Source organism: Pongo abelii, chromosome 4 (assembly GCF_028885655.2).
Source record: "Pongo abelii isolate AG06213 chromosome 4, NHGRI_mPonAbe1-v2.0_pri, whole genome shotgun sequence".
Taxonomy (NCBI): domain Eukaryota; kingdom Metazoa; phylum Chordata; class Mammalia; order Primates; family Hominidae; genus Pongo; species Pongo abelii.
In genome coordinates, this window is record NC_071989.2 from 119243998 (window position 1) to 119270856 (window position 26859).

At 33.6% G+C, this 26859-nt stretch overlaps 1 pseudogene; it reads right to left on the reverse strand.

The window, feature by feature from the left end:
- Positions 1-16601: 16601 nt before the first annotated feature.
- Positions 16602-17415, reverse strand: LOC100459379 (small ribosomal subunit protein eS1-like; annotated as a pseudogene).
- Positions 17416-26859: the final 9444 nt, after the last annotated feature.

Here is a 26859-nt window from a genome sequence, read left to right on the forward strand (position 1 = left end):
AATTATCCATTCCTGTCCTTAGCCCACTTTTTGATGGGATTGTTTGTTTTTTTCTTGCTGATTTGTTTGAGTTCCTTGTAGATTCTGGATATTAGCATCCTTTGTCAGATGTATAGATTATGAAGATTTTCTCCCACTCTGTGGGTTGTCTCTTTATTTGACTGATTATTTCTTTTGCTGTGCAGAAGCTTTTTAGTTTAATTAAGTCCCATCTATTTTTGTTTTTGCTGCATTTGCTTTTGGGTTCTTGGTCACAAAGTCTTTGCCTAAGCCAGTGTCTAGAAAAGATTTTCCAATGTTATCTTCTAGAATTTTTATGGTTTCAGCTCTTAGATTTAAGTCTTTGATCCATCTTGAGTTGATTTTTATATAAGGTGAGAGGTGAGGATCCAGCTTTATTCTTCTACCTGTGGGTTGCCAATTATCCTAGCACTACTTATTGAATAGAATGTCCTTCCCCCGCTTTATATTTTTCTTTGCTGTGTCAAAGCTTAGTTGGCTGTAAGTATTTAGCTTTATTTCTGGGTTCTCTATTCTGTTCCATTGAGCTATGTGCCTATTTTTATACCGGTAGCACGTTGTTTTGGTGACTATGGCTTTATGGTATAGTTTGAAGTTTGGTGGTGTGATGCCTCCAGATTTATTCTTTTTGCTTAGTCTTGTTTGGCTATGCAGGCTTTGTTTTGCTTCCATATGAATTTTAGGATTGGTTTTTCTAATTCTTTGAAGACTGATGGTGGTATTTTGATGCAATTGCGTTGAATTTGTAGATTGCTTTTGGCAGTATGGTCATTTTTATAATATTGATTCTACCCATCCATAAGCATGGGATGTGTTTCCGTTTGTTTGTGTCATTTATGATTTCTTTCAGCAGTGTTTTGTAGTTTTCCTCATAGAGGTCTTTCACCTCCTTGGTTAAGTATATTCCTTAATTGCAAAAAAGTAATTTTTTGCAGCTATTGTAAAAGAGGTTGTGTTCTTGATTTTATTCTCAGCTTGGTCACTATCGGTGTATAGCAGTGCTACTGATTTGCATACATCAATTTTGTATCCTGAAACTTTACCAAATTAATTTATTAGATCTAGGAGCTTTCTGAATGAGTCTTTAGGGTTTCCTAGATATACAATGATATCATCAGCAAACAATGACAGTTTGACTTCCACTTTACCGATTCAGATGCCCTTTATTTCTTTTCTTGTGTGATTGCTCTGGCTAGGACTTCCAGTACTATGCTGAATAAAAGTGGTGAGAGTGATCCTCCTTGGTGAGAGTGGGCATCCTAGTCTTGTTTCAGTTCTTGGGGGAAATACTTTCCACTTTTCAATGTTCAGTATAATGTTGGCTGTGGGTTTGTCATAGATGGTTTTTGTTACTTTAATGTATGTCCCTCTATGTCAATTTTGCTGAGGGTTGTAATCATAAAGGGATGCTGGATTTTGTCAAATACTTTTTCTGTGTCTATTGATATGATTATGTGACTGTTGTTTTTAATTCTGTTTATGTGGAGTATCACATTTATTGACTTCCATATGTTAAACCATCCCTGCATCCCGGGTATGAAACCCATTTGATCATGGCGGATTACCTTTTTGATATGCTGTTGGATTTTGTTAGTTAGTATTTTGCTGAGGATTTTTGCTTCTATGCTTTTCGGGGATGCTGGTTTGTAGTTTTCTTTTTTTGTTATGTTCTTTCCTGGTTTTGGTATTAGGATGATGCCGGCTGCAGAGAATGATTTAGGGAGGATTCCCTCTTTCACTATCTTTTGAAATAGTTGTCAATAGCATTGGTACCAATTCTTTGAATGTCTGATAGAATTCAGCTTTGAATCCGTCTGGTCCTTGACATTATTTTTGTTGACAATTTTCTTTTTACTATTGATTCAACCTTGCTACTTGGATTGGTCTGTTGAGTTTCTGTTTCTTCCAGGTTGAATCTAGGTGCATTGCATATTTCCAGGAACGTATCCATCTCCTCTAGGTTTTCTAGTTTGTGTGTGTACAGGTGTTCATAGTAGCCTGAAATAATCTTTTGTATTTCTGTGATATGAGTTGTAATATCTCCTGTTTTGTTTCTAATTGAGCTTACGTGGATCTTCTCTCTTGTTTTCTTGGTTAATCTCACTAATGATCTATCAATTTGGTTTATCTTTTCAAAGAACCGGCTTTTTGTTTTGTTTATCTTTTGTATTGTTTTTTGTTTGTTTCTTTCTATTTCATTTAGTTCTGCTTCTATCTTTCTTATTTTCTTCTGCTGGATTTCAGTTTGGTTTGTTTTTGTTTCTCTAGTTCTTTTGAGGTATGACCTTAGATTGTCTATTTGCACTCTTTCAGACTTTTTGATGTAGGCATTTAATGCTATGAACTTTCCCCTTAGCACCATTTTTGCTGTATCCCAGAGATTTTGATAGGTTGTGTCACTATTATTGTTCAGTTCAAAGAAAAAAATTCAACTTTTGTGCTTATTAATTTTCTCTCTTTTTGTTTTCTATTTCATTGATTTCTACCCTGATCTATATATTATAAGTTAATTTACATGAAAGGAGTTGGCTGCTTTTGAGGCTTTCTTTAAAGATCTCTCAGACTAGGCCCAAAGCAGGATTATTCTAGGGCTGATTTAGCCTCACTACTAAAGCAATAACCTTCCAATGACACTAACTAATGACCCATATATTGGAAAATCTTTCCATTCTGGTGGATGGAAATGAACACTAATTCTATCCTTTTTTATTTTTAACATGAGAATTGTTTTGCCTACTTTTTTTTCAGTGATTTATTACCCAGACTTAGGTAGTTTCTCCACATGCATGCATAGAGCAATACTCAGCCGAAGATTCAAGTGGACCCCCCAGAGATCTTAGAGGTCTCTTTCAGTGAAAGTCATTTCTTCCTGTGTTTCCCCCAACACATTCTAGCCACTTTGGTTTTAAAATTCCAGCCCTTTCTCCTCAACTCAATATGATTGTGAGGGCTCTCTCTGTTCACCCTCTGTGAATGGCATGTTGGGAATGTTCTCCAGGATGAGGTGGATTACTTATTCTTTTGGATTCATTTTTCATATTTCTAAATACAAGAGATGCACTGCTTGCTTATAATTAAAGTGAAAAGGCTTCTGTTGTCCTTCCTTAAAGTTGTAATTTATGCAACACTGTGTATGTATTATCACCCTAAATAAATAAATCAATATTTCTCAATTAGTAAAATATATAATTTTATATTCCTTAATTCCATGAAAGTCTATCAGCCCATGTACTAGATCCCAACTCTCAGACTGGTATAATTTAACAGTATTTAATTTTCTTATGTACCTGGCTCAATAAATCAGGGTTAAATTCTGATATTTCAGGTATTAGGCACAGCATTCTTTTGCCACTGAGATGTAAAGTCTTCTTGGAAATTCCCATGCAACTTCTCAGGAACTAGTTCTAATTGCTACCATCTCAACTGTGAGCAGGTTTGGGAAAGCAGTTCTGTTCTAAAGGCTAAAGTTCTTATTTGTCTCGAAGAACTCCCAACTCCAAATGTAGGGATAATTACATCCCCCATACATTTAATGTGCTTCAATTAAAATTATTTCATTACAAAAATTTACAAAGTTGCAATTTAAAAAATTTCATCTAGGGAAGATTGCAGTTGGCAGGAGCAAGGTAATTTATACAGCATAAGCCCAACCAATCTCATGACAATCATGGGTAAGCATGGGTTCTGCAAATAAAATATGTGCCTTTAAGAGTGCAATCTTTTCGGCCAGGCGCGGTGGCTCACGCCTGTAATCCTAGCACTTTGGGAGGCCGAGACAGGTGGATTGCATGAGCTGAGGAGTTCAAAACCAGCCTGGACAACACAGTGAAACCCCGTCTATACTAAAAAATAAAAAAATAAAAAAAATTAGCCAGGCGTGGTGTCGGGCGTCTGTAGTCCCAGCTACTCGGGAGGCTGAGGCAAGAGAATGGTGTGAACCCAGGAGGCAGAGCTTGCAGTGAGCTGAGATGGTGCCACTGCCCTCCAGCCTGGGCGACAGAGCGAGACCCCACCTGAAAAAAAAAAAAAAGTCATCTTTTCTTTTCTAAAACTTCAACTTTTCCCCAAATCAAAGTGACATTAGAATTTACAAAGTTCACAATTTAGCACAGGTTAAGTTAGAGCTACAAGTGCTTATTCCAGTAACACAGTATCATTGTTGACACAGCGCATTGACCTACATATGCCAGTTGCTAAAAGAAGATGGATACATCCATCTTGTCTCACTAATGTGAAAAGAAAAAGTATCAATTGTATAAGGTTTACACAGCAAGAGCCACCCTATGCTTCCAAGTACTTTCTTAGTTGAGAGGCACTGGTACCACAGAGGCTTTTCCATCACTATTCTGAGATGTATGTCATTAGATCCAACTCTGGAACTGTAAGCATTCTGCATAGTTTTTTGTGACAGCCCAAAGAGTGTATCGTTACTTTTTTTGTTTTGTTTTGTTTTTTGAGACTGGAGCACCAATAAAAAGGAGTATAGTAAAGCACTAGGTACAAGTCCATCGTTTTCTATATTTTTTCAACTTTGAATAATTTTTCAATGCATAACAGATCCTCATGATTCAAAAATGAAAACAATACAAAAAGTTATATATTGAAAATTACTGCTCCCCCCTCATCCCCCAATCACTTTCACTCTTCCCCTTTCTCTGTCTTACTAATTTCTTGTGTTATCTTTTAAGTTGTTTTTAATGCAAACACAACAATTTTAAGTATGCATTTTTTTCTTTTTAATACAAATGTTAGCATAATATATAGCATGCTATGAACTTTGCTTTTTGACTTCATAATATAGTCGAGATATTTTCACCTGAATATTGATATAGTATTGAGTAGTTTTTTTTATTTTTTAGAGATGGAGTCTTGCTATGTTGCCCCAGTCTGGCCTTGAACTCCCGGTCTCAAGTGATCTTCCACCTCAGCCTGCTCAATAGCTGGGACTACAGGTGCACACCACTGCACCCAGTTTTGAATAGTGTTACTTTTTATATGAACATATCATATTTTAGTTAACCAGTCCACTCCTGAGGTACACCTGTGTTGTTTCCTATCTTTTGCTATAACAAGCAATGCAGCAATACAAAATCTTACACATACTTTATTTGATATGTGTTCTAGTTTAGCTGTAGGATAAATTTCCAGAAGTATGTCTACTAGGTCAAAAGGCAAATGCATTTATAACTTTGACAAATAGTCATATTTCTTTGTAAAGTGTTTGTACAATTTCTTACTCTTACAAATAGACTGGCTTTGCTCATAGCTTTGTCGTCAGAATGTGGTCAAATTTGTATTTTTTACAACATAATAAATAAGTCATATTTTAATGTAGTTCCAATCTACATTGCTCAGTTTATTAGTCAGCTTAAATAATTTTATATGCATAATCATAAATTGTTTATTTCTGTGAACTCCATTTTTTTACCTGCTTTTCTATAAATTTATTGACCTTTTCTTATTTATATTAAGAAATATTTACAATTAGATTGGCTCTTTTAACATAAGTCACAAATATTTATTCTCAGAAAGCCATTTATTTGGGATTTTACTTATGGTATATATTTACCAGGCAAGAGGTTGTTTCTTTTTAATTTAGTTGTCCTTCTATAGTTTCTGAATGTTAAGTCCTAGAAAGTCCTTTCCAAATCCAAGGTTATAAAGGAATTCTTCCATCTACTTTATACATATATATGTATACATATATATATATACATACATTTATATATATACACTATATATGATTATATGTGTATATATGTATATATACATATATTGTGTATATATGCATATGTATATGTATGCACATGTATACGTACATATTATATATACATATATTTATATATACACATATATTTATATATATACATATATTTTCATACTTTCACACACATATTTACATATATGTATACACGTATGTACACACATGTATACATATATGCATACACATGCGTACATACGTATACATATATGCATACATATGCGTACACACATGTATACATATATGCATGCATATGTGTGCATACATGTATACATATATACATGTGTACATACATGTATGCATATGTGTACATAGATGTATATATGCATACGTGTACATAAATGTATATATACATATGTGTACATAGATGTATATATACATATGTGTACATAGATGTATATATACATATGTGTACATAGATGTATATATGCATCTGTGTACATAGATGTATATATGTACATAGATTTATATATATGTACATAGATGTATATATACATATACGTATGTGTATATAAGTCTTGCTATATCCATGCTGGAATGCTGTGGTTATTCATGGGCACTATATATGTACATATATATATATACACACATATATATATACATATTTTTTAAGGAAATCTTGCTATGTTATCCATGCTGGAGTGCTGTGGTTATTCATGGGCACAATGATCACACACTACAGTCTTGAACTCCTGGGCTCATCCTCCTTCATCCTCTTCATCCTCCAGACTGGCTGGGATTACAGGTTTGGACCATCACAGGCATCTCATGTACTTTTATTTTTGTTTTACGCTTATATATTTGATTTATCTGAAATTTACTCTGGTGCTTAGTTTGAGGCATGGATCTCATTTTATCTTTTCCAGATGGCTCCCAATTGCCCAAGCACCATGTATTAGACAGTCTAACTTTTTTTGACTTTTTGTTATACAATCTTTATGACATATTAAATCTAAGCATGAATGTAGCTCTATTTCTGAACATTTTATTTTGTTCTATCAACAGAGTAGAAAGTGGGAAGCAAGATGAGATAACTACTAATATATCTGAAACTATGCTAAATTTATTACTTGTTATGGAAGATAGAAATATGTTCTTAGGAGATGGTCTTTCTGAATAAAACAAAAAGCTAACCATATAGAGTTTGGGGAAATATGAAGGTTAAGAATTGGCTAATTTTCAAAACTGAGAAATTTTTAAGGATTGGCTAACACTTAGCATGGAGTTTAGATAACAAGTGACTTTCAGAGTGGGTTTACTGAACCAGAGGTGTGATTGATTGATTGATTGGAGATGATTTAAATCAGTGCTGTGGTTATTTATTTACACAGGACTATAGAGTAGGAACAATCAAATTTGGAATGTAGGAAATTCGTCTCCTCTATTCCATTTTCTGTTCATCTATTCATGTTATGTCCTCATTCTAACCAAGACCGTCATGTTATACAATCATAAGTCTCATGGGTCTATTCATGAAAATTTCATGAGTGAGGTAATTTCATAATCACATGAGCCACGGATAGTATGTCTGGTTCCTTAAAAACTTTGGCGAACTTATTTTTAAAAGTTCTGTTTTCACCTTCTATTTTCCCCATTGATTCCGGGTAGTATGGGCAGAATTAGGTATTTTCGAATCTTTAGGGCTTTACAGATTCACTTAAAATATAGTTTATAAAATACATGCCTTGGTTCTGTTCATAGGTGAGACTATTACAAACCTAGAAATGAAGTCATGTAAATATGTCTTGCTGCCAATTATATTGCCAGTTTTTGCACAAAAATACGCACCTATCAAAATCCTGAAACGGTACTATATACAATCATTAAAATATTTTGATGGAATAAATACTTTTTTTTTTGAGATGGCGCTTCACTGTTATTGTCCAGGCTGGAATGCAGTGGCACGATCTCGGCTCACTGCAACCTCCGCCTGCCAGGTTCAAGTGATTCTCCTGCCTCAGCCTCCTGGGTAGCTGGGATTACAGGCGCCCGCCACCACACCCAGCTAATTTTTGTATTTTTAGTAGAGATGAGGTTTCACCATGTTGTCCAGGCTGATCTCGAACTCTTGACCTTTGCTGATCCACCTGCCTCCCAAAGTGCTGGGATTACGGGTGTGAGCTATCACACTAGCAGAATCAGTACTTTTCAACTGAAAAAGATCAAGCTAAAAAAAAAGTATATATATATATACACACACACAGGTGTATATATATACACACACACACATATATACATATATGTATATATGTGTATATATGCACATATACATGTATGTATATATACATATATGTATGTATGTGTATATATGCACATATACATATATGTATATATGTGTGTATATGCACATATACATATATGTATATATGTGTGTATATGCACATATACATATATGTATATATGTGTGTATATGCGCATATACATATATGTGTATATGTGTGTATATATACATATATGTGTATATGTGTGTATATATACATATATGTGTATATGTGTGTATATATACATATATGTGTATATGTGTGTATATATACATATATGTATATATGTGTGTATATATACATATATGTATATGTGTGTATATATAAACATATATGTTTATGTGTGTATATATACATATATGTATATATGTGTGTATATATACATATATGTTTATGTGTGTATATATATACATATATGTTTATGTGTGTATATATACACATATACATATAAGTATATGTGTATATATACACACATATATACATATAAGTATATATGTATATGTATATATGTATATAATGTATATATGTATATAAATATGTATATAAATATATACACATATATACACATATATGTATATGTGTATATACATATGTGTATATATGTGTATATATGTATATATGTGTATATATGTGTATATGTGTATATATGTGTATATACGTATATATATGTGTGTATATGTGTGTGTGTGTATATATATATAATGGAGAGAATGTTATCTTTTGTCTTGTCCAGCTTTTCTTACTCTGTAGTCTTGACAATTGAACAGGGAACGCTGTTCAATGCGAATTGAGCAACATGGGACTCTTTGGAGTAATCTTAAGTTTATGATATTTCAGGTTTACTGTTATTTACTACTCATTCATCTGGGTTTCATCTTTATAAATTTTATCTCTATGTCTATTTGTGTTACATTTTTATGTAGGTGAATATGTTTAAAATTATTTAATTTTATTTTATGTTTTACTGTCAATTTATGGAGTTTTATATGACAGCAATGATAAATGCATGTGTTTACATACCTTTTCCACTAGAAATCTTCCCATAGTACTGTAATTATTACTTTATCTGTCTCTGACTAATTAAAAATCCTCTGAGAGAATACCTATGACTTATTCATTTTTGTATAATTAAAACAATAATAAAATATGAAGAATAGAATAATAATATAGTGATAAGAAAATTTAGACAATGAAATACTAATAAAATTTAGCCCAAGGTAAACCACCATAGGTTCTCACTAGATTATTATTATTTTAATTAACTTGTATACTGCAAAATACAAGCACAGTTGAGAGAAGGAACTTTTTAAAGGCTGTAGTGATAGGAAATCTTCCACCAGAGTGTGTTGTGCTTTAATTAAATTGTTTGGATCTGACAGGAGGGTGAAAGTTTTTCTGTTCAGTTCTCATTATCCATTTTAATCCATTTATTCTCAATATAAGCAACTTGCTTAGATTTGAAATAAGATTAAATCTTGCCCAGAAAAAAACAGAACATGGCAACAGAGTGAATTGCTATCATTTTATGTCAAGTAAAATAAATTTCATTTCATGATGATATGTGGTACACTATAATAAATTCTCAACCCTGTTACTGCCTGTTTTCCCAGCAAAAAACATAAACATTCCATTCCAAGAACTGCTTTCTGTCCACAAAAAGTTGTTCATGAAATAATTACCTCTTCCTCTCCTCAAAATCATTGGATTGATAAAGTTTCCGTACAGAAGTCTTACATCCATTCATTGCAGTGTTCTTTGCGTTGGCCTTCATTCAATATAGAAAATGAGAGAACCGAATTTATCATAAATGGAGCATTCTTATGTACATTTATACTGACATTTATTGACTCACAGAAGAGTATCCATTTGATGTTAAGAATAAAATAACTGACCATATTTTCATTTTACCACTCAATCCAAAAACAATAGTTAGCAATGCTAGGAAAGTGGATATTCCAGCTGTCATAAAGATAAAAATCTTAATATTGACTGCTGATAGAACTCTAAAATTAACATTTCTTCCATCCCTCTGTCTTTCCTTCATTCCTTCTCCCTCTCACACATTCCCTTGAAGGAGTAATACTTGATAGATAGTAAAAAAATTAAAGTACAAAGGTATATGGTAAAAACAGGTTGATGGCTCATCACCAGTCTCTTGTCTCTCTCCCCATAGGCACCTGCTGGGGAACAGCCAATTTAATGTGAATCATTCTAGATATAGTCTATGCTATACACGTGTATATACACAGATGTTAAATTTTTAATTTTTCTCAAAGGTTTGCATATCACACATGCTTTTTGAACCTTCATTATCACATAATAATATACATAGGAGAGTTTCTTTTTAGGAATATTTATGTTTAACAGCTGTGACCACAATTGTGTAGATGTAGCAGCATTGAACATATATCCTACTGGTGAAAATTTAGGTGGTTTTTACTTTTATGTTACTACAAACAATGTGGTAATATATATTCTAGTATATATTCTTCATACATAAGGGATAAATGTCTGCAGAATAAATTCCCAAATGTGTAATTGCTGGGGAATGAAGTATGTATGCTTACTATTTTGAGAGACATTTATAATTTGCAAGTTTATAATCCCACTGAATGTATGGATGGTCTGGCTTCTCCATACCACATATGTTATCAAATTTTATTTTTTCTGTCCTGATTGAAAAATCTGGACTCATTTATTTTTATTTTGCATTTCTCTATTATAAATAAGGTCCAGCATTCTTTCATGTATTATAAGTGCCATTTCGATTTGACTTTTTATATTCTTTACCTATTTCTCTATTGGATGGTTGATTTGCACAAGCTTATTATATTAATGACATTAGTTCTTATTATCTTTTGTGTTGCAACTGTTTTTTCCTAATTTTTAGTTATTGTTTGAACCAATTTATGTTAAAATTTTTGTTTTTAGGAAGCCAAATATATCTTATTTTAATTGCTTCTGGTTTCTGTTTGATTGTTAAGAGAGAGAATAAGAGTTCAAAATGTTTCTCTTATTTTCTTTTAGCAATCTTTAGTAACCTCATCTACTTCAAAATCCACGTTACATAAAAAATGCTTTACCTGGGATGTATTTGGCTCTAAAATGTGAAGTATGAGTTCAACTGTCACTATATCTATAATTTACTTTGAAGATTTTTTTTGCGCATATAGTATGATACCATGTGTGTTACTTAGCTTATGCTATATTGCAGACGAGCTAGTGTTACATCAGAAAACCAGCACTCCTGAGGAGCAACCACAGGCTCCTCTGTTATCCCAATCTCCATCAAGCCATGCTTTTCTAATTAGTATATTGGACATCAGAAACTGTTTTCTATTGATAAAAATTCTATTGAAAATTGTTACCTGCTCACTAGCTTGATGAAAATTAGAAATACAATCTTATTGATGAAATTAAAGGTCTTTAAGATATATGGATAGGTCAAAAAAATTTAGACTCACTCTCTACTCATGCACGAACAGGATTTAAGAATATCTTTGTCAGATGAGTAGGTTGCGAAAATTTTCTCCCATTTTGTAGGTTGCCTGTTCACTCTGATGGTAGTTTCTTTTGCTGTGCAGAAGCTCTTTAGTTCAATTAGATCCCATTTGTCAATTTTGGCTTTTGTGGCCATTGCTTTTGGTGTTTTAGACATGAAGTCCTGGCCCGTGCCTATGTCCTGAATGGTAATGCCTAGGTTTTCTTCTAGGGTTTTTATGGTTTTAGGTCTAATGTTTAAGTCTCTAATCCATCTTGAATTAATTTTTGTATAAGGTATAAGGAAGGGATCCAGTTTCAGCTTTCTACATATGGCTAGCCAGTTTTCCCAGCACCATTTATGAAATAGGGAATCCTTTCCCCATTGCTTGTTTTTCTCAGGTTTGTCAAAGATCAGATAGTTTTAGATATGCGGCATTATTTCTGAGGTCTCTGTTCTGTTCCATTGATCTATATCTCTGTTTTGGTACCAGTACCATGCTGTTTTGGTTACTGTAGCCTTGTAGTATAGTTTGAAGTCAGGTAGCGTGATGCCTCCAGCTTTGTTCTTTTGGCTTAGGATTGACTTGGTGATGCGGGCTCTTTTTTGGTTCCATATGAACTTTAAAGTAGTTTTTTCCAATTCTGTGAAGAAAGTCATTGGTAGCTTGACGGGGATGGCATTGAATCTATAAATTACCTTGGGCAGTATGGCCATTTTCAGGATATTGATTCTTCCTACCCATGAGCATGGAATGTTCTTCCATTTGTTTGTATCCTCTTTTATTTCAGTGAGCAGTGGTTTATAGTTCTCCTTGAAGAGGTCCTTCACATCCCTTGTAAGTTGGATTCTTAAGTTTTTTATTCTAAAGGGCTAATATCCAGAATCTACAATGAACTCCAACAAATTTACAAGAAAAAAACAACCCCATCAAAAGTGGGCAAAGGATATGAACAGACACTTCTCAAAAGAAGACATTTATGCAGCCAAAAGACACATGAGAAAATGCTCATCATCACTGGCCATCAGAGAAATGCAAATCAAAACCACAATGAGATACCATCTCACACCAGTTAGAATGGCGATCATTAGAAAGTCAGGAAACAACAGATGCTGGAGAGGATGTGGAGAAATAGGAACTTTTTTTTACACTGTTGGTGGGACTGTAAACTAGTTCAACCATGGTGGAAGTCAGTGTGGCGATTCCTCAGGGATCTAGAACTAGAAATACCATTTGACCCAGCCATCCCATTACTCGGTATATATCCAAAGGACTATAAATCATGCTGCTATAAAGACACATGCACGCGTATGTTTATTGCGGCACTATTCACAATAGCAAAGACTTGGAACCAACCCAAATGTCCAACAATGATAGACTGGATTAAGAAAATGTGGCACATATACAGCATGGAATACTATGCAGCTATGAAAAATGATGAGTTCATGTCCTTTGTAGGGACATGGATGAAATTGGAAATCATCATTCTCAGTAAACAATTGCAAGGACAAAAAACCAAACACTGCATGTTGTCACTCATAGATGGGAATTGAACAATGAGAACACATGGACACAGGAAGGGGAACATCACACTCTGGGGACTGTTGTGGGGTGGGGGGAGGGGGGAGGGATAGCATTAGGAGATATACCTAATGCTAAATGACGAGTTAATGGGTGCAGCACACCAGCATGGTACATGTATACATATGTAACCAACCTGCACGTTGTGCACATGTACCATAAAACCAAAAGTATAATAATAACAATAATAATAATAAAAAGAATCCATTGAGGCCATAGTTTGCACCTTTAGGGATGGAGCTAGAGCCTTGAATCTTGAAACAGTTCTGGATCCAGCCATTAGTTTAAAAGATTGGTTGACGCTGATTATATGATGCTGTTGATTATATGAGTAACAAAATCTTTTCTCATGAATGTTGTCAGGTCTACCTCATGTGCATCTTTTAAGGAAGTTAGTGGTTAGAGCACCTCAAACTTTAGTCAAGTGGACTTCATCAAGTTTACAGAGCAGGTCATGGATTATTTTGTGCTGTTTGCTTTTGATTGTTTAATCAGTGTTTGTATGTGAAAATTTGCTTGCTTTCTAACCGAAGGAATACCTGACTTTGTCCATCTCCTCAAGGGTTTTCAGTGGCTACTGTTATATATCCAAACTTAGCTGTACATGCTCCATAAGCTTGAGTCAGCTGGTAACAACTTAATTCATTACTGATAGTCCTTTTCTTGCTATAATCTCATCTGCTAAGTAATTCATATTTCCCTGCTGATTTGAAGGGCCATATTTATCATATACTAAATTCCCATAGACATTTGTGTCTGCTTCTGGATTCTGCATTCTGTTTACTCAATCTATGCTAGCATCAAATTTTTAATTTATATTTTAGCTTATTTTTGAGAATTTTCTGAGTTATTTAGTACAACTTTATTTTTTCATGTAAACAAAGAATATTGTCTCCCCCTAACCCCTACCATAAAAAAATCCATTGGTATTCTATCTATCTATCTATCTATCTATCTATCCATCTATCACTTATATAGTGCTTACCACACTAAGTCTTAACTCATTTTCATAACAACTTCATAAGGTAGGTTTTATTATTACCCTTGTATTATAGGTGAGCCACAGAGAAGTGAAGTAATTTAGTTGTGAACATGCTAAATTTACAAGCTAATATAGAAGTCCTTATAATTTTTAGTCTTCTTAACCAAAAACAAGTAGGTATTTCCACTTACAAAAGTTTTCTCTTAATTTTTCAGTAAGCTTTATAGTTTTCTTCCTATAGATTGTATACAGTTCTAAAGTTCATTCTTTAGTGGTAACTGCAATTTTTTCATCCATTATATTCTATAACAGACTGTTGCTTACATATGTAAGTCCAAAACCAAAAGGCTACTGCTTTTTCAGTGTTAGTTTCATATCCACTTAGAGGATTACACTCTCTTATTATGGTTTCTTGAAGTACAATGTTATTATCTAGAAATAATATATTTGCTTTCTTCTTTCCATTATTTATACCTTGTCTTTCTGGTAGCTAATTAGGTCAGCTAGTACATCCAAAACTGTATTAAATGTTGAGTAGGAAATCTCACTGCATGATTTTAGCTTGTTTTGAAAGCACTTTAAGAATACTCGTAGATATTTGAAGGTCTTCTCACTACATTCTGTATAACCCAATTGCATGGATTTTTGTTTTGTTTGTTTGTTTGCTTGCTTTAGGATTGTAACTCCAGAACCTAGTTTAGCCTTTGGGGCATACATACATGCTGACCAAATGTTTATTGAATGCAGAAGTCAGTGAATGGATGAATAAATGACATAGTTATCTAAGGAAAGTATTTACTGGCGTATTTTTATTAATCTTCCTGAGTACTTTTCTTATTAAGCTGTTTCCTTTGTGTCAGACTTTTTGCCCTCAATGTTCTTTTGTTTTTACAGTATTTACGTTTTTCCTGCTGTCTGGAATCTAACAGTGTATTTTCCAAAGACCTCACTAACCTGAACCTGTTCTGCCTATCCAAACCTAATTTGTACCATTCTCCTAAATGTTTACTTTTCTCTGTGAGGCCAATCTCTACTGTCCCATACAAAACACAGTAGGCTCATTCCCATTTTAATGTCTTCATTCTGGGTTCCCTTTCTGGCTTCCCATTATTCTCCATATCGCTATGAATAGCCAAATTCTACCCACTCTTCATACTCTAAGTTCAAGGGCCATCTCTCTCATAAACATTCTCAATTTTCCCAGCATTTATTCTCATGCCTTTTTCAAAACACCTACAACATTTGTGGTCAATACTGAATACCCTAGTAGATAATTATATACTGTTTTGTATTGCTGTCAGTGATTCATGACTGTTCATCTTACTACCCAAGTTAAATTCTTGAGGACAGTGATCTTAGGCTGTCCAGTATCCCCCCCAGCATCTTGCACAATGCTGACCACAGAGGAGAGTGGAGGTTGCAAACTGGTGCCCATAAATAGGTAAATCACACCCATAACCTTGATTTACTTGGCTGAAAATATCTCTGGAAAAATTGAACAGGAATGCCTTAGGCTGTACTTGTTTTCTTCTCTTCATCACAGCTTCTCTATCTCTATCTTATTTAAGCTTCATTTACACATTTATGTTACCTGCATGACCTCGTAGACAAGTTTGTTTGTGATACTCCAGGATTTCAGTATGCATTGGCTGAAAGATTCCTCCATAAAAGGTAAGATAGAGTCTTAGATAAGCATAAACCACAGCTGATTTCTGTCTCCAGTTAAGAAATTAGGTTGGGGGATGAGGGTGCTCTGGCTCTGCTGCTTAAATATCAGTACAAAAGAGATTCCGCTTTTATAACTAAAGACTGGGAGGATTAACACTAGGATTAACATCCTAGCTGCAAAGGAGGCTGGGAGATTGCATGTTTCTCATGGGACACACTGATACTTTGAACAAAGATGGAAATCTTTAATTAAGAAAGAGAAAATAGATATTGGGTAGGCAACAGTAGTGTCAGCCACAAATTACTTTTTAAGAGTGAAAGCCATAAAAAACCACACAGGATTGACTTTAATATCCTCAGGATCATTAGAATTTGCCTAGTAATCTGTATAGACAAAAATTTACAAAAATATCTCTTGAAAAATTGAACAGGAAGGCCTTAGGCTGTACTTGTTTTCTTCTCTTCATCACAGCTTCTCTACCTTATTTAAGCTTCATTTGCACATTTATGTTACCTGCATGGCCCTGTAGACAAGTTTGTTTGTGATACTCCAGGGTTTCAGCATGCATTGGCTGAAAATACCTCTGTAAATTTTTGGAATGATAATTCATACCACCTCATAAGAATCTGTGATATCGTTCTCATACTTTATATAAGTCAAACATATCAAAATCCTATGCAAATGAACAAAAACTTTAAAATATATGAAAATCAAAATACACCAAAATAACACCTAGCTGAGTACACAGTGTTAACAATTTATCCTAAGGGAAAAATTATGGAATATCTAATTGTAGAGATATATATATATATATATTTTTTTTTTTCAAATAGCACTTTTTGCCACTATTTGAAGTCTGAACTTTAAACAGATTCTTGGACTGGTGGTTCATATCCAACAGCTCATTCAACTTTAGCACCTGTCTCATCCCCAGTGGCTTTTCCAGAACTACTGCCTTCACCATGAAGCTCCATGAGCTTTCCCAATTCAAACTTGGGCTTCTTCAGCATTTTTACTTTTCTAATGAAGACATCATGGAGAGGATAAATAGGTTGGCAAGCCTTTTCTATGTCTTTTCCGATGCTGTCTGGAATCAATTTATTGACCACTTCTTTCAAGTCATTTGTCTGCACCTCTGGGGTAATGATTTCCATCATCTTCTTCCGGATTTGGCAGACCTGTTGGTGCTGAGCATAAGAGGTCTTCCGTATCTGATTGTTGCGTTTTTTAGTAAAACCAACACAGAACAGACGAAGCAAGTAACCATCGGTAGTCTTGACATCAACATGAGCTTCAATCATTGCCATTTTTTGACCATGGAACACATTTTGTCATGGGTAAGATCCATGCCATGGAAGTTAGTCAGGCAGTTTTTGTCCTGAACATCTTCAGTAATCAGCTTGAATTTTCTAAATGCAACTTCATCATTCTGCAAATCAGCAAGACTCACTTCAAACACACAATCCTTGAGACCATCAGATACAATTTTGGTTCCTTGGGTCCTGGTGATGAGTGTCTTTCCAATATTTCATATATTGAACATTGCAGATGCTTTCACATCATCCCGATCTTTCTTAGAAAATGGATCAATCACTTTCTTCTTGGCTCCCTTTTTGCCGCCTTTTGTAAGGCGTTTGTTCTTGCCAACTGCCATGGTGCTAGTCAGAGAGCCAAAAAGGTGATATATTTTTATTTATTGATGGGGAGATATTCAAAAGGTATGAGGTTAAAAAAGTGAGGTTTCAAATGTGCAAGATAATCTCACTTTCATTAAACAATTTTGTGTATATGTAAAAGACTATTAAACAAACTAAGCATAATTGTATTTAGGTAGTTGAATTATAGATGATTTTGGTTTTCCTATATTTTTATGAAAACCTGTTTTATCATGAATAGAATACAATGAGATGACACAAAAAAAATTTGTCAAGTCTACTTCATGAGAAGGATGTTACTGGTAAAAAGATATATATTTGTCAAACCAAAACAAAATGGTCGCTTTATTGAAGAGATAAAAAAAATCCATATAAAATAAAACTTACTGTCATTTATTAATTATAGGAAAATTTAGCCTTCCTAATAACAATAAATAATAGGTATTAATGAAAATGAATGATGTTCAACTATAAATTCATTAGATCTAAATGCAGTATTTATTCTTTGACAGAGAGGAAGAGCATTCTAAAGTGCTTTTCTCATTTATTTTATAGTTTTTGTTCATTTGAATAGGCTTTTGATATATTTGACTTCCATAAATTATGAGAATTATATCACAGTTCTTATGAGATGGTGCCAATTATCATTCCAATAATTCTACCCACCTCCTACCAATACAAAAAAGTACCAGAATTAAGGGGCATAATAAAAATGTTTGACGGCATCCTCTTTCCCTTTTTTTTTCCTGGGATTTAATTTCATTGCATGAACTTTTATGTATACTATGATCTGGAGCAGAGTATGTAGAAGAGGGCAGGCTAGAATATAGACCAATGTAGTAATCCTCTATGAAAGATTTTTGTTGAATTTACTTAAAAGCAAATTGTAAAACATTTTAAAAACTGGGGAACAGATATTTTAAAATAAGTAACTTAAATTTTTACTTCTATAGAACTGAGCAAAGGAATCTGGATGTAAAAGAAAAAAATTAAAATTAATATTATTATTTAAGACTATAAGCAATAGTTTAAATGTTAAAATAGATATCTGCAAAATATATACTTTAAATCTCACTTAAACTTTCACTTAATGAATCATGAAACAGGATTACAAAATTCAACTTATGCTCCAAAGTGGCTGTGTAGCCAACATGTGATATATTTAGTTTGTATATAGCTACTCTTGCCTTCCTCCTGCACCTCCAAGACAATCCAGCCAGAACCTGCTAGTTGGCTTTTTGCTGAAGCCATCAACCCACCAAGTAGGTGAGATCATTCCTCTGCCCCCACTTCTTTCATGCTCCTTCCTCCACTCAGAGCCAATACTAGATAGAACAGAGACCTGCTAAAACCACTCTTTCCTCCCTTTAGCTTTTCCTTCTTTTTCTCTCCTCAAGAAGTAAAAAGGCATGGGATTTTCAAACCTTGCGTCTCATCCATTAACAATACTAAAGGAGAAAGGAGTAAGAAGATTTTTGCTTAAGGCAGCAACCTGGCTTACAAGATTAGTTTCCTAACATCATTTCCTATTTTTGAAAGGCAGATGCCAAATATTACCTTATTTTTTCTGGGAAAAGGAAAAAAGACTAACTATGCAATTGTATTGGAAGTTCAGATTTATTAATATTTACATCTTTTAGCTTATGTTTTCTATTTACCATGGCTTTTATTCTTATTAATTGCCTCATATTATCATAATTCAGTTTTCATTATTTTACTTTTTCCTCCTCTAGAGATTTGAATATTGTATATTCTATTTTTATTCTTTTAATATTTTAATATTTCAGATATATATTTGTAATATATTAGTTTTTTTAAGTTTCAAATTAATCAATAATTCTACCTACATCCTATCAATACAAAATAGAATATTTTAAGTCTAATCATTTCTTTACGATCTTCTGAGGATGTGCTCTCACATCCTCATTGACATTTGCTGTTTTCTCTCTTTTTCATTTTAGCCAATTTGGTGGATGTATAGTGGTGTTGCATTATGGTTTAAATTTAAATTTTCATTGCCCTGATTGTTACTGAAGTGGAGCCCATTTTATATGTTTATTGATTATTTGAATATCCTCTTTCAGAAAGTAACTGTTTGTCTTTTATCTATATCTCTCTTTGGCTGGCTGCATTTTTCTTACTGGTTTGTAAGAGTTGTATATATTACTAGATATGAGTCATCCCCAATCTATGACCTGCTTTTTTAGTAGTATGCACAAAAGTCATATATTTTTAATATAATCCAATGTATCTATTTCTTCCTTTGGCTTTTTGTCCCAGTTTAAGAAATATTTGCTTACTTCACAGACTTGAAGATATTCTTCCATGTTTTTGTCTAAAGGCTTTGTTTTGTTACCTTTTACTTTTAAATTTGCAATTCATCTGAAAGTGATTCCTGTGTATGGTGTGAGGTACAGGTCAAGATATATCACTTTTAATATGAATATCCAATTGACTACATTATTTTTATGGAAAACACTTCCGTGTCATCTTTGCCAGAGAGTAAGTATGATTTTTTGCAATGTCCATTATATTCCACTGGTCAATTTGCTAATCTGTGTGCCAACACTACTTTTGTCTTAAGTAATATATCTTTTAATAGATATTAATATCTGGTTTTGTAATATCTCTAGTTTCATTCTTTAAAATTGCTGTGACTGTATTTAGCTCTTTGTACCTCTATGTGAATTTGGAAACCAGCTTGTCAGGTTTTTTTTGCAAATGAATAAATAAAATACTTCCTAAGATTTTGACTTGGACTGAACTAAATGTATATCTTAATTTAAGAAGAATTGACATCAACACCTTTTCGCCATGGAGTTTTCCAATCCATATGTGTGGTTTATTACTCTTGTCATGTATTTCTTTTTTCTTTTTGAGACAGGATCTTGCTCTGTTGCCCAGGCTGTGAATATGGCTGACTGCAGCCTTGACATCCTGGGTTCAAGCAATCTTCCCACCTCAGCTTCCCAAGTAGCTGGGACCACAGGTGCATTACCATGCCCAGCTAATTTTTTAAAATTATTTTTGTAGAGATGAGGCCTTGCCATGTTGTCCAGGCTGGTCTTGAAATCCTGGACGCAAGTGATCCTCCTGCCTCAGCCTCCCAAAATGCTAGGATTATATTTTATAGTTTTGAGTGTAGAAATTCTTCCTACTATCTAATAAATGTATTCCTAGATGTTTGGTGAATTTTGATAATATCGTAAATGTGCTATTTTGTTTTTCATTTTTGTTGCCGATATTTAGAAATAGAATTAAATCTTGTACATTGGTGTTGTATCTGACAACCTTCCCATACTGATTTACTGGTTGTCTTGTGATGAGAATTAAATGAGATGGTGCCTGTAAACCACATAGCATTGTGCCTAGGAAGAGCAAGGGCTCAAAAAATGCTAGTGTATTGTAAGAAGAGATTTGTTGATTAGATTGAGGGTTAGTTACTGTGGTCCTTTCCAACTCTGAGACTTTATTATTCCATCATTGGATTAGACTATGATCATAATTTATACTCTCCTAGTAGTATGCATCATAAACCACTGATAAGGACATAATTCTGTGTGAAGAGAGAATTGTGAAGATTGTAGGTTACATTCTTTCTCAAAAAATTATAATATTTTAGAGAAAGAAATCAAGTTTGAATTTTACTAATGGTAAGATTAAGCTACTAATATCAATGACAACATAGTTAATGTTAATGGCAGTATAACAAAGCTTAATTATTGGTATCCGATTAATTAGCCATGTGATTTTAGTGGAAATTACTCATGCTTTTAGATCCTCAGTCCCATTCATTATAATAATACCTGACTCAAAAATTTGTAATGAGGATTTTCTCTGTAATAAGCATGACAGTATCTGGCACAAGGCAGGTATTACAAAAATACTGACATTATTTATTCCAAGTATGTAGCTTGACAGAAAAACATATAGGTATATATTTTAGAGCCAAAGTTGGAAATAAAACACTTCTATATTTCCATTTATAAAGACTGTTTTCTAATTCGATAAAAATTATGTTATTTCATGCTATAATTTTATAATATTCTTTTCATAACTAGTACTAATATTTGAAAAAAATCACATTTGGAGAAAACCTTGGAGATTAATTGATAAGCAAAGACTGATTATAAGGCTGTAATTTAATCAATGAATTTTTACACTGTGTCATAAGCAAAGGCATTAAATAGTTCAGTGTATCATTGGCAACTTGAATAAAATTATGACATAAGTAATCCATTATTTGTTGTAAGGCAAGAAAAGATCACTTTTTAGAAACTGATTAATGTGATATTAACAAAAAAGTTCAACTGCAATTATAATAACAATTAGGATTATTATATGGAATTATATAATGCTTGTTATAATTATTTTAATAATTATATAATTGTTATAATTATTATAACAATTATTTCCCTTTTGAAGGAATAGCATTTGGTATAATATAGAAATAATGAAGACTTAAAATATTAGTTAAAATTGTGTAGTATGCATATCCATTAAGACATAAACGAGTAGTTCCTGATACTTTCTGTTTATTAGTTTTTATTTCTTAGCTTCAAGCCCACTGTCCTCTATGATCCTGGAACTGGAACTTTAGACTCTGTGTTTCTTCACCACCTGGCTTCCTGCCAAACTGGGGCTCCGGAGGCAAAACGCAAAACCAGAGGCAGAAAAGATTCTCTCCTTCCAGTTTCGTGTCCTGCTCCTGCAGTGTCACCACAGCAATTCTTCACCTTGGCAGCAGCCGTTTATTTCTTACACTCCCAGAGCCAGGCTCATTTGCCTCCTTAGAGATAACAGAACCAGCTTGCAAGTGCCCCCTCAGTGGCCTTCCTGAGACTTCTGAGCCTCAGCTATGCAGGGTCCCTCTTCCACACTCCTGAGATACCAGAACCAGCTAGTCAGTTTCAATAACCTCAAGCTTTCCCTTTCTTCTTCCAGCCCTAAAGATAGCAGCTGAGTCTTAGAATTTCTGTATCTGTTACTTCAGTGTTTCCCTTTGCATTCTCCAATAATTCCTTAACCAATTCCTTAAATGAAATTTACTCTGTTAAAATAACTACGGTTTCTGTTTTCATGACTGGACCCTAACAGATAGATTAATTATTTCTATAAGGCAAAGAAAAGGTGCACACATTTTACAAGTTTATTCATGTGACAGCAGTAAGCTATCCAAAATAGAAAAAAAATTGAATTGTATCCTAATCACTGGGATTGGGAGATAAAGGTACATTTGAAAAAATATAGATGTAATAAAAAGTGAAAACATGAAATGACTAAAATTTTTTTTTAGTGTGAATATCTACTAAGGCATAAAAGCCTGATTACTGAGTGTTACTGCTTGTTTTTCATCATTTTTGGCAAGCTATACATGTTCTCCATTAAAAGTTTTTGGAAAATCCTCTTAATTGTAGCACTGATTATGCTTCACCTTACAGAATCTGTGTTTCTGTTCTTCAGCGTGGGTTTTGCAGTACCCCTGACTGTCACTGCAGGGCTGCCCCTGGAGATCCCCACGTGCTGTATCTTGGGTTATACTCTCCCAAAGGTAGTCTCCTATAACCTTACGAGGTACAACCTCAGGGTCTGGTTTCAATTGCCTTTCTTTTTCCTAACAAGTAATTTTTATTTTATGAGGCTCAGAAGTTCAAGACAGAGAGGAATTAGAAGTACACAAAATCATTGACATTCTGCAAAGAGAATTTGCTCTAATAGATGCCTCTGCATTCAAGTACAATTTGTTACAGCATACTGCTAAAGAAAGAACTAGACTAAAAGTTTCCACCTACCCATTAATCCAAATAGCATTTTCCTTTGTGAAATATCCATTCTCTCTGTTAGACCATGTGATCCTTCCACAGTGATATTAATAGGGCCATTCCTCTTTTGTCACTGGAAACAGTCTTCAGAAATGTGAACCATAGTTAAGTTTCAGTAGAAATGTTATTAGGGACCTAAACGTTTGTACGTGAAACACTAATATTTTTTTCTTTGCGATTTCACCGAAATCTTTTACATTGCAGATTTTGTATAAGCCCAATTGCTTTTAAGACTAAGTAACAGTCTTATTGAAAATAACAATAGTTATGGAAAATATTGAAATAGTCATATTGAAAATAACAATTATTTACTGTCCAAAATTTCCAGGAATAAAGGCTTCTGGTGGCTTATAGATTATTCATTCATTTGGTCAGGCAAAGCACATAGTAGGGGGATAATAAACAAAAGCAAACATTCTGGCTTCAAGGAGCTTATGAATTCCTATGACAAAGTAAGTCGTGTATAAATAGAAATAATATAAAGAAGAAAGTTAGTATGAAGAGAAATATATTTGCTTTGAAATAGTGCTAAGGAAATTCAGATTCTAAAAAAATTACCTTTAATAAAGACAATGAGGGAATACTCACTGTTACAGTATTTGACTTGACCCTGAAACACAGACTATGGGGGAAGGGCATTCCAGGAAGGGTGAATAGCACTTGAATAAAGGCATGAGATGAAATTGGAAAGTGTGAACATTTTAGAAGAAAAAAGGGAGAAAATATGTTGGCAGGAATGGTTGAAAAAAAGAGAATAGAAAAGGAAAAGCAAAAAAGTAAATTCACTTTTTTTTTTTTTTTTTTTTGCCAAAGGGTTGTGGATTAGTACTTAGCTGACATTCTGGTTTAACTTTGGTATATAGCCCTGAGGTAATCATAACCATTTCCATAGTTATTTACCACAACCATAACCACAATCACAATCATACCCATATTCACTGAATCTTTGTGAAATAACAGATCTGTGGCTCTTAACTCTATCAAACTAGATGCCCCATCCACTGTTCTTTGATTAAATTTAGGAATATTAAAACCTGAAAATGACATACCTTTAAAATCAATATAATGCCCTAACTTTATTAAAAATAGAAAATAGTTCATAAAATTATATATAGATATGTAAATATTAAATAAGATTACAACAGAAAACATACTGAGCAAGCTAGATATATGCACTTGTTCAAAATGAACAAATTTGGATTAAGGTAAATTAATCTGACACTTTCAGTACAAGAACACAGAAGAATCATACAGCAGAGGTACAGAAGACATAAAAATAAAACCCAGCATTGGAATATATAATAACAGGAATTATTTGTGTTCAATAAAAGTGAGCTAACCTCAAATGATGTGGGGATAACAACAGATAATTATAGACGATTACCTCTGTCTCTGACACTGAGAAACAGGGGATAGAGGATGGGCTGAAACAAACAGAAACATCAAGGGCCATAGAGAGGTTGTGTGGTTGATTCTGGGCACAGGAAAATAGTGAGAGTAACAGGTAACTCCAAAATAAATAATTTTAAGATATAATTTTCTAACCTAGATTTATTCTGAGCTATAATTTATAATTACATAGGAGGTCAATAATATGAAAATTAAAATAAAACTTTTAAAATAGATCCAGTAAAATTTCTAAATGCTATTTGCCCTGCTAATTTAAAAATGTTTGTTCTAAGTCTGTTAGAAGGAGTCTCAATGTCTTCTGTTACATATTTGCACATGAACTAAGCATTAGAAGGCAGGCCAATAGTAGTGTAGCGTATTGGCAACTCAAAATCCACTAGCAGTGTTGCTCTCCATAACGTGATTTCCTAAAATAATGGTCAATATTTCAGCTGTGTTTTTGAAAAGTATTCAAACCATGAGAACTATTTTGTGGTTATATTTTAAAGATTTTGTGTGTTTATATGTCAAGTGTTTTAAACTGAGCTAATTATAAACCATTCTTTCAATTGCATAAACATCTGTCAAGGTGTTGGAAAGTTGTGCTTATGTGAGACAATTCTTCAATGTGCACAACTGTTCCTTGCATTGCAGGACCCCTAACATTTCTCACTCTGTCCACTAAATGAAAGTAGCAACCACTGTTGTTTTCTTTGCTTTCATGAGTTTGACAGCTATAGGTATCTCAAATACTGCATGATTTCATTCATTTATATGAGGTATCCATAATCATTAAACTCATGAAGCAGAGAATACAACAGTGGTTGCCAGATCTGGGGGTTGGGGAAATGGAGAGTTGCTCAATGGGTATAAAGTTTCAGTTATACTAGCTAAGTAAATTCTAGAGATCTGCTGTACAACATAGTGCCTACAGTTCACACTGTGGTATTGTGCACTTCAAAAGTTGTTAAGAGGGTAGATCTCACGTTAAGTGTTCTTATCACAAAACGTAAACCAAAAATAAAAACAGGAATACAAGGAAAGCTTTTGAGAGCTATGAGATGTATCTACTACCTTGATTGTGTTGATGGTATTATGGGTGTTTGCATATATCCAAACTCATCAAATTGTATACATAAGACATATGCAGTTCTTAGTATATTAATTATATCTCACTAAAGCTGCTAAAAATAAATAAATAAGTGTAATTAGCAGTCCCCAGTCACCGTGATGACCCAAAACGGCCCTGCAGATCTACGGAATTCTCCCTAGGACATGGTAAAAACTTCACTGAAAATCACTGTTGATCTTAATTATCAGCTTGTTAGCGTCAGACTCAAAGAATGAGAACTTTTAGCAATGATCTGAAAAATGGCTAAGTGATTTTTAATGCTCAGCATTCACTGAAGCTACTAGAAGTGAGGCAATCAGGAGGAAAAAAACCACAAACTTTGTAATTCAGAGATGCAATTATATTCTCATGTAATCGAACACATATTTTAAAAAGAGTTTTCCTCTAATTGCTGTATTCACAGGTTTTTAAAGTAATTTGTGTATCTATTTCATAAGCATCATTCTATGTTGGCATTTTACAATCTTTCACAAAACATTGGATTGTGTAATTCTCAGTTCTGTTTTCTGTAAAATTAAAGGTCTCGATATGAACAACTGCTCTAGTAACTATCACGTATTTGAATCACAATTGAGAACTACAACAATAACTACATCCGAATAAGCTCAGGAAATAAAACTTAAAGTGAACAAATTTGGAGGAGGAAGGGAGCATGGTAGGGAAATTGTCAAATCTTGAAAAATTAAGGGAACAGTGAGTAACTCGAGTAATGAAGTCGGTCTTGGGAGCCCCTAGAAACCTGTCAGCCAAGCGGATCATTAGAGCAGCAAAGGTAACTTTCATCAGCACCCACATCTTGGAACAGTGATTGTTTTAAAGGACCTGTGAACACCTGTTTTATACACTCACATAATGAGAAAAAAATGATTAATTAGCTGAGTGTTTTCCCCAGACATTTACTTCATTAAACTTCATTAAAAATATTTAATGAATGATATCAATGATCTAAAAGAGAAAGTATGCTATCTTTTTCAAAATGTTTTCCTAGTTAGTAAAGTCATACATGTTATTGCAGATTACTTTGGTATTCGGTATTGGTGAAGGTATTTTCTTAAATGAGGAAAAACTTTATAGACAGAAAACTTGACCTTAAAGCGTTTCCCG